Source organism: Citrus sinensis, chromosome 8 (genome assembly GCF_022201045.2).
Source record: "Citrus sinensis cultivar Valencia sweet orange chromosome 8, DVS_A1.0, whole genome shotgun sequence".
In the NCBI taxonomy this organism is placed as follows: domain Eukaryota; kingdom Viridiplantae; phylum Streptophyta; class Magnoliopsida; order Sapindales; family Rutaceae; genus Citrus; species Citrus sinensis.
The window spans coordinates 21,329,492-21,340,001 of NC_068563.1; the positions used below are offsets into that span (position 1 = coordinate 21,329,492).

Consider the following 10,510-nt stretch of genomic DNA (forward strand, 5'->3'; position numbering starts at 1 on the left):
AGTTTTATATATAAAATAAATTGCTTATTTTGGGCTGGCAAAGGATCTTTATATAACCCAGCTTATTTTCATGGACCTCTCATGGCAGCTATTTCTGTAACTCCCAAGTATGGTACAAAGTTGCAATCATTGCATACGTGATAGCTCTTCAACTTTGTTAATTATCATCTCCCGATATGCCTTTCGTTGCATGCTATCAATCACTATTTAATTTTCAGATTTCGAAGTCAACCGATCAGGACGACTATCTAAAATAGGGATAGTAGGAATTGTCCTTGCGGCTGTGCTATCTTTGATTCTTTTCCCGGCTCTCATGTGGAGATTAGGATGGATAGGAGACAGAGAATTGCGTGGTACGTACGGGGATCATTTACATATGTTGGAAAAAATTTTCAATTCGAAATTAAATCCCAGGATGGATTTATGACCTCGTAAATCGATTTTTACAATGTTTTAAACTAATTTACGATATCGTAAATCTATCTCAAACTTTAGTACTAGATCTTAAGCCTGATATGATAAGCACTATTTATATAGTGCTATATATATAGAAGTTATCAGGTGAGGGATTTGGCGCTATAATAAAGTGCGAGATGAATTTTTACAATACTGCAAGTTTAGTAGAGTGCAGGACGGACTTTTGAAGTCCGTTTGTAACATTTTGAAAATTTATCTCGTATTTTAATTGACTGCATAATCCCACATTAGAAGCCGACTTTATGCTATACATGCTATATAGTACTTTATGCTATATTGCTATAGAATAACTCTTATAGAAGATATCAAGAAAAAAAAAAAATATATATATATATATATATATATATATATATATATATATAAATAATTGATCTGTTTCCTTTCTCATTTCTTCATGAAATACACAGTGACAACGGTCAACCTACGAGGCAAGTCTTATACCCTTAAACAAGTGAAAGTCGCTACCCGAAATTTCAGCCCCAGGAATGCAATTGGCAGGGGGCGTTTTGGGACAGTATACAAGGTTGAACATTAGTTGCCCTATCTCTCTCTGTGTGTGAAAAGTTTTCTAATCCTGAAATAAAATTTGGGAGTAGTTGTAACGACCCGCCCCGACCTCCACAGGGCGAATCTTACTGATAGATGCTTACAAATCAAATAATAATAAATAATAATAATAATCTTTTTACATTCCATAAAAATTATATCTTTGAAAATACAAATATAAAACGCAAACTGCAGCGGAAGAATTTAAAATTCATGCCAAACCATCTAATTCCTCCATTCAAGTCCTTCTCGACGCTCATCACGAATCAATCCTGATTTACAAAAACTGAATCACAATAAACTATAATGAGTACGAAACTCAATAAGTAAACCAGTTTTGCATATACCAAAATACATACATACTTATATATAGTGCACATGAATGACGGGCCATGGTATTCGAAAACATCGTAAAACAAATCATTGAAATCTCATTCTGTCTTTCTCAAACTTTCACATTCTCTTTCAAACCACTTACTTGAGCTACTTTCATTCGATTACCGCTTAGTAGGACACTCTCTTAACTTTCATAACTTTCATAACTTTCATACTCTTGGGCTTCTCGCCAATGCGTCATTCGCCCACTTATCTCATAACTATATAAACATCTAGAGTATCCTCCACTAAACCAGTAACAAATTCAAGCATCCAAGCTAAAACTGTAAAACAATCTTTCTTTCTTCAAATTCCATTTGGCTAAAATCCACTTTCTCATTTTATAGAAAACATAATACATTTTCGTGCTCATGCCAATGAAATATTCACACATACGTATGTCTATGTCCATAAACACCATAACAACATATCATATCAACATATCACATAAACACATGGGTAGAGCATATAAATCAATATCCGGACATATATAAAAATAGACTTTTCAAACATGTCAAACATATATATTGTTTATTGTGATTCGTTTAGAAATCTAGTTTACTTACCTCCTGGTATCCTCGAATAACAAATGGACATCGATATCATCAGCCTAAAAATAAATAAAAATGCTCTCATAAGAATAAAATTAAACCATAATCATAAACTCCAATATTCTCAAATTCCTCAATATAATCATATTCCATACTTAACCTCAAATAATCTTAATTTAAATCATGAATCATCAAAATACTCATAATTCTTGAAATTACGAAATTACCCCCAAATATCAAAATTACCAAAATGCCCTTGAATTCAATATTACCAAAATACTCTCATATCCAAATTACCAAATTAACCTCAAAATCATAAATTACCAATTTTATCCTCAATTTCAGCAATTACTAAAATACCCACAAAATCTGAAATTACAAAATTGCCCTTAGACTGTGAAATTACCGAAATACCCTTGCCGGTCAACGGTCACCGGAATTCATCCGACGGCGACGGGAAGCTCAGAACTGAAAGTTCAAGCCACGCTGAGTCCAATGGTGGCGGTAGTGACCTCCCACGCGCGGTGATGGCTCCGGATCGAGCTCCCGAAGTCGTGAAACCGTCAATGGCCGATCAACGGCAAAATGACGTCCCCAGCGTCAGTGGTTAGTCGGAAATGGCAGAGGGAAAGGTAAGGAACAAAACCCAAGTGATGGCTTCACCGGAAACCGGCCAAATCACGGCGAATCGAGGCGGCGATTCCGCGGAACTTCAAAGCTTCGATCGGTGGTTTTCCGATCGATTTCCGGCGGCAAGGACGGCATGAATACGTTGCTCATCTCTCAAGCTTCAAATCGGTACCAACCTTGCCCGGAACGGTGGCCGAAAATGGGAGAACTGTCCGGGTCGCGCTCGCGGGTCGGCTTGGATCCGGTTCGGTTTCTCCTCTCTCTCTCTTCTCTTCTCTCTTTCCTTTCTCTCTCTCTCAATTTATATGGGTGGTCAACAGGGTCAAAAATCGGGTGTGGGGTATTACAGTAGTTGACAATGGTGTATGTGTATTTTTACAATGTTATAAAAATATGTTCACAGTATTGTCAATTCATATTTTATGTATATAGAGGAGATATTTTCAATCTGGGAATCCTGGAATTTTTGAAGTGAAGGATTCTGTAAACCATGAAAAGGGTATTGTGTAGAGCTTTATAAAATTTGAGATTCTCGAACTGAAAGCTGACTCTAGTTGTTGTCTTTTTACCGTATCCAAAAGAAATTCAGTCTCCTGGTTTGCTTCATACTTGGCATTTGTCTGCCCACTAATTATTTCAAGCAGAACAATTCCAAAACTGAAAACATCAACTTTTTCTGTTATTGCTTTCCGCATTGCGTACTCTGGTGCCATGTAAACTCTGCATGCAACCATAATTAATTAATTAATGATATTGCTTGTGCAAGATGGCATGCATTTTGTGCTTGCTCAATTTAATTTGCTACTTACACTGTCCCTTTTTCTTGGATAAACTTGTATGGATTTTCTTCGTCATAAAGCTTTGCCAATCCCAAGTCAGACACCTTAGCGTTCAGATTCCCATCAAGCAGAATATTGCTAGGCTTAATATTTCTGTGAACGATTTTACGACTCAGATTATCTTCGTGTAGATACTTTAGACCCTTTGCTATTCCATGGCAGATACCGACTCTGGTTTGCCAATCAAGTCGCGTGGAAGAATTGGCATCTGCAAAAATTTAACTATTAATTATTATTATTATTATTTTTTTTTTAAAGTAATTTTAACCTGTTACCTAAGCTAATACTTAATTTTCCAATCGGGAATTGAGTGAAAACAATTTTTAAAAAAAATAGTGAAAACGTTAGCTTACAAAAATGTAAATTCATCCCGACTTTAAAGTTCAGGATTCCTCGATTAGAAGATGACACTAAACTGAAAAATTAATAGAAATAAAATGATGATGAAAATATATATAAATTGGTTTACCAAACAAGGCTCGTTCAAGTGATCCTTTTTCCATGTACTCGTAGATGAGCAAGTTGAGGTCTTTTTTAGAGTAGCCATCCAAAAATTCGACAATATTTTCATGTTTCAGTGTTGTGAGGGCATAAACTTCAGTTCCTATTTGATCAATCACTTGCTTTGATTGAGCAGAAAGCATCTTCACAGCTACAGTCTGATCTGGCAATTCAGCCTGTAATGCATGCTTGCAACGTGCAAGCAGATTTATATACCATATTTCTAACAAGGAAAATCAACCATATATCTAACAAGGAAAATCAATTCATATACATATATGCATACATATATATATATATATATATATAGAGTACTAATATGGTCTAGGATCCTAAACTTATTAAAGCCTAGGAAAACCATTAAGCCATACAATTTCATGGTGTAATGTACCAATCCAGGATCTTGAATTTGTTAAAGTCTGAAAAAGCTATTGAACAATATGATTTAATAGTGGCATTATACTATTAAACTATATGTGTTAATAGCTTTCCTAAACTTTAATAAAATTAGGATTGTGGTGTGTGTATATATATATATAGAGAGAGAGAGAGTGTGTGTGTGTGTGTGTGTGAGTTAGAGAAACTTTCCAATAAGGAATCCCTTATTTTGTTAAAGTAATGGATAAATTAAGAGACCAAAAAAACACATTGTCCAACGTAGTGTATTTGGTCCGTATCTGTATTTTTTATCTTTTAGATGATCTCTTGTTTAATTTGCTAACGATGTCGCATGGCATGGGATATATGGATTAATTAATAAATAAATAATGTACACTGTGCAGGCCATTGTGTTGCATTCAAAGGGAAGGCTTTCTGAATTGGTCGACAAGCAAATGCCAAATGAGCATGTAGTGATGAAGCAAGCCAAAATAATCTTGGAGTTGGCAATGAGATGCGTGGATCAGTCACCTACTCTCAGGCCAACTATGTCTGAAGTTTTGAGCGTATCTCTAATTAGATGAAGCAACTGCTCAGGATTCTATGGACTGGATCCTTATTGAACTCTGGACTGGAATGTCTTGGTGAAGGTTAAGCCTATATACTACGACTATGCATATGTATGTACACCGGGCATTATCTTATGTTGACGGTGCACTGCTGCTTCCAAATATATATGGATTGCTATAATGCTGTAAACTTTTAACAGCACTAACAATGTAATAAATGTATACCATTAGATTTAATTACTCTAATGCAATATTTGTGTTAAAGTAAAAGATAGCTTAATTAATAATTGTTTTAAACGGTTAAGAAAGTGTGGTCATTTTTGTAAAATTTTTATAACCACTCTTATAATTTGAAACAATTGCACTTGAATAATATTTTTATTTAAAAATCACTTTTCAATCATATTTTTTAAATAACTTGCAATTATAAGATTTATATATGGTCTAATTCTAATAAACAACACAACTAAATATGTACATTTAAATGAATATCATAATTTTTTGAAAATAATGTTTCAAAATTTATTACCAATGAGCATGTAAGATATGATATCTAATAGATTATCTAACACAAATTGTATAAATAACTTGCAATTATAAGATTTATATATGGTGTAACTCTAATAAACAACACAACTAAATAGGTACATTTAAATGGATATCATAAATTGCATAAATAAACTTTTAAGTGAGATTGATTGTATTTTATATATATTAGGACCTTTGTATAACTGAACTGAAACATATATTACCTTTGAAACCCATTTCTCACATATGCCAAGCTCAACCCAGGACACGTAGGCTCGACTTGGGTTGGGTTTTCCTACTATCCCTATTGCCAAGTGATGTACTATATGGAAAATCCCCACATGAAATGATTTTTGATGTACCACCAGAATTATCTTGCTTAAGAGTTTTTGCTTGCTTGTGTTTTGATAAGAATTTATAGATTAAAAATAAATTTGACCAACATGTAAAAGGGATATCATATTACAACCCATGTATTATATGCAAATTCTATTCAGTTCCAAGTACGCATTTGATTATTGTGTTTTACTTTAATGAATATAAATTAGGGTTGGGCTATTTAAACCCACCATAGTACATTATACACCCACTTTTCCATAAAAAAAATAATTACGAAATGTCCACGAGTTAAATTACTATTATATCTTAATGAAATTAGCCTATCCTCTCCGACATCTATCTATGAATCCAATTAACTTAAATTGATTTTTTCTACAAAAAGAGTAGCAGAGAGCAATGTTTTAATTTCGTTTCATTTTCTTTTCACCTATACTCTTTCGAGTACACTTTTATAGCTATATTTTCTTTTAATGTGTGACATTGTTGGTTAGCAAACTTCTACCTCTTGGATTCAATCCCCTTTCAACTCAAATATGTTTCTCAACTAGAGATATATTTATTTTTAAAATCAATTAAGGAGCAAAGAGAAAATAAAATCTGAATTTTTTTTGGCTTTTCTTACATTTATGATGCAATCATGCAATGAGTTCCATTAAACTAATTAGAAAATGTGTTCGATTGAATTCATTACATGTTATGAATCTTGACAAGGATTAGGCAATAAATTAAAAATAAAAGTCATATAATCAATCATCAAGAAAACAAACCATGCGAGATGGGTAAGCCATTGATATTTTAATTTATTGTTGTGTATGATTCAAATATACTTTCATAGCCTTAACGTACTTTCCCAATAGGTGATTCTGTATTTCTAAGGATAAAACATTTGAAAGTAATTTAGTAAAGGTATATTCGCAATGAGGTGGGTTTATAAAGTAAAAATTTCATATGTAAGAGAGGTTTATTGAGAGAATGTGTTGAAAGAGTATTTTAATGGGTTCTAATAGCCTTATCCTATATATTAATATCACTAAGGGATTTTACCAATGACCAATCAAAGATGTATTAGTGGAATTAATTAGCAAGTGCTTCGTTTTATATTCATAAGACCTGTGACTTGTGTATTATTACTACATTGTATGTTGAAAACAGAAGAGGACTAAATTGCTCAATATTAAAATTATTTGGACAATAGAAGAATTTGTTAAACTGAAGGACTTTATCTTCACTCGTCTTTCTCTCTACTAATTCTTCACTCTTTACTTGATGCCTATAACAAAGAGCTTTAAGGATATTTGTAGTAACTTAAAACTAATATAAACCACACAAATATCAAATTACAAAAATTTAATAACCTCATTTTACAAATATCACCAAATATTCAAGAACATTCTAGATTTAGATATTTTTATTTCTATTAGATATTTTTTAAATTAGAGTCATCTCTCATTTTCTACACAATTCTTGAAACTTCCATGGATTAAACTTTGAAATTGGGCTTGGCTAAGTATAATTGGATTAGATCATGACCCAACACCAACTTTCATCTTTTGATCCATATTTAGCTGTTGCTGGAACTCTTGAAACTTTTCGATACTAAGACTTTTTGTAAACAAATCTGCAACTTGATCATCCATCTTGATGTATAACATTTCAACTTCATCTTACAAGACCTTTTCCCTGATGAAGTGATAGTGCACCTCCACAAGCTTAGTTCTCCGTTAAGCTGATAGTCGATTGGTTATCACAAAACAATGATACTGCGTAATCTACTGGTTGGTGTAGCTCCTTCATCAACTGCGTCAGCTAAGTGCTTTCTTGAACTGTCATCACTGCTACTCTATACTCCACTTATGTGGTGATAATGATATAGTTGGTTGTCTTTTACTACACTAAGAAACTGTTCCAGACCCAATTTTAAAAACATATTCAGTAGTTGATCTTCTTGTATCATGATCTCCGGCGTAGTCAGCATCATAATAGCAAGTCAGCTTGTAACTTTCACTTCTTGTAACTTTCACTTTCTTTTACAATATACCAAAGTTGATTGTATTTTTCACATATTTTAGTATTTGTCAAACCATTTCCAAATAAAGCTTCTTTGGATTTTGCATGTATAAGCTTATTACACCTATTGCATATGAAATGTCTGATCGAGTCAACGTTAAGTAGATTAAACTTTTTATGAATTGTTGATACATCGTTTCATCTTGTAAATATTTGCCTTCATGTGTGCAAAATTTTACATTGACTTCCATTATAGTTGAGATTGGCTTGCATTCTAACATTCCAAACTTCTTCAACAAGTTTTTGGCATATTTTTGTTGGCAAAACAATATCCCCTCTTCTATTCGATCAACCTCCATACTAGAAAAGTGCTTAAGCTAGCCAAGTTTTTTCATCTAGAAATGAACTGATTAGTTCTCCCTTTGCTCGCCGAATCTCTTCTCCAGCGTCACCAGAAATAATCAAATCATCCCCGTACCCCAGTATAGTTGTTAACTTTCCTTCACTAGCTTTGACGAACAAGCTAGAGTCTACATGTGCTATTGCCACTCTAAGTTAGAAATTCGACAATCTTACCATACTATGCCCTTGGTACAACCGTATAATGCATTTCTTAGCTTGCATACATACTTCGGATGAGCTTGATTCTCAAACCCTCTTAGTTAGTTCATGTAGATCTCTCGATCCAATTCTGTGTAGGAAGACATTTTTTACATCTATCTGTCATAATTTCCTTTCTTTGCTGGCTGCGAGTACATGTAGAACTCTTGATGTTGTGAGCTTTACCATCAGACTAAATGTTTTATCATAGTCTAGCCCGTATTGTTGTGAGAATCCTCAAGCTACCAACCGAACTTTGTGTCTTTCAACTGAACCATCTGGGCAATTTTTAATCTTGCACACCCATTTGCAAGATATTTTATATCATTTAGTTTCGGACCAGATCCCAAGTTTGATTATGCTTCAATAAGGTGATTTCTTCCTTTATCGCCTTCATCCAATGAGAATTCTCTGCTACTTATTCAAATGTCTCGGGTTCTTTTACTTTTTTCTTCTTCTGCAACTACTACATTAATGTACCTAAGATTTACCTTTCTCATTCTTTTGGATCTTTTAAGTTAAAATTTAGAAGTTCTTGGTTCTATTTTATTTGGTTCTTCATCTACAATAGAGCTCTGGTGAACACTTGTCTTTCAAGGACTTTGCGCCTTATCATGCTCAATATTATCATCCCTTCGATTATCAAAATCTTCAAATTCTTCTTCACTCGGGTGAATTTCAATAATTCGTTCCTTTATTTGGTCTTCAATTTCTTTTGAATCTAGTATCTCTTCTTTTTCTAAAGACTATCATGAAGATGCTTCGTCAAACACCACATTTCGTTTTGTGTAGCACCGTCCACTAGTAGGATCACAACACCTCCATTCTTTCCTCCGACATTCATACTCGACAAAGATACAATGATCGACTTCTTGTCAAATTTGCTTCGTAAATGGCTTGGTACTAAGACATAGCACACAAAGGTAAAGGCTTTACATTCCACAGCTTCTCATAAGGTGATGCGAACCCTAGTTTTGGTTAAGGAAGCTTGTTGATCACATGAGCTATCGTCTTTATAGCTTTGGCCCAAAAACTTCCTGGTACATTTTTCGCATGTATCATATTCCGATAGATCTCCCTTAGATGCTGCTTTTTCATTCTGCTACTCTATTCTATTGTGGTATATTGGCACAAGTGAACTAATGGCATATCTTATAATCTCAAAGATACTGGGAGAACTCATGTGATGTTTACTCTCATCCACTGTCTATTCACAAGTAGTAAAGCTTCTTTCTTACTTCTCCTTTGACTATGTTTTTGAATTCCTTAAACTTTGAAAAAATATCAGATTTTTTTTTTTATAAAGAGGACCCAAACATATATGGAGAAGTCATCGATAAATGTGATCATGTATCGCATGCCGCTAATAGAAGATTGCTTGACATGCCCAAACATGTCATAATGTACCAACTGTAATAGTTTTTTTGATCTGAACTTTGACTCCTCATATGGGAGTTGGTGAGCCTTGTCGTATTGACACCTTGCACACACCGTGTGTATTCTCACATCAAGTTGAGGCAGACATCTAAGCATTGACTTCGGACGTTATCCAGCATGAATTTATTATAATGAAGTGTTTGAATAAAACCATTTTTTGCTGTCCCAGGCCATGCCAAAGGATAATTGATACAATACATCTAAAATGGAGAAAGGAAGGAAAAAAAAAACGGATGACCAAAGTAATTTGGCGAATTACATTAAAAAGGAAAAACAGTTTTGGAGCTCCAAAGATGCGGACTCTGTTATGGATTTCCTCTACCGGTTGGAAGTTTTCCAACAATGACTAGAGTATGTCATTATATTTGTCGTGCAAGATTACTAAAACCAGAAGAATCTGCTAAATCTATCCTTTTGTCACATGATCAACAAATATGTAGGAAACATAGATCAATGTTTTTTTGTTAGGCAGGAAGCCAACAACTAAAACTACAAATGTTACTGACAAATAGCTAAGAATCATAAGGTGATCGAGGAGGAAACGATCTTCAAAATCACAATCAAATAGGAAAAATGAATAAACAGCCCACACTAGGACAATAGCACTTCTTTTACAGGAAAGATGATGTGTTTAAAACAGCTAAAGCCTGATAAGCAGCAGCAATGAAATGAGCTCAAACTACATTTAAGCAATCTATTAGAAAGCTCAACCTATTCCCAAAAAATTAGACTC

The 10,510-nt window shown here is 33.8% G+C and overlaps 1 long non-coding RNA gene across 1 annotated transcript; it reads right to left on the reverse strand.

Annotated features, from left to right (window-relative positions):
• Nucleotides 1-1,120: 1,120 nt before the first annotated feature.
• Nucleotides 1,121-3,541, reverse strand: LOC127899164 (uncharacterized). The gene is made up of 4 exons (XR_008051101.1): nucleotides 3,389-3,541; nucleotides 2,356-3,299; nucleotides 1,965-2,008; nucleotides 1,121-1,309 (listed from the first exon to the last, which is right to left on the reverse strand). It is a non-coding gene; the product is annotated as an uncharacterized LOC127899164 (long non-coding RNA).
• Between the last annotated feature and the right edge of the window lie 6,969 nt (nucleotides 3,542-10,510).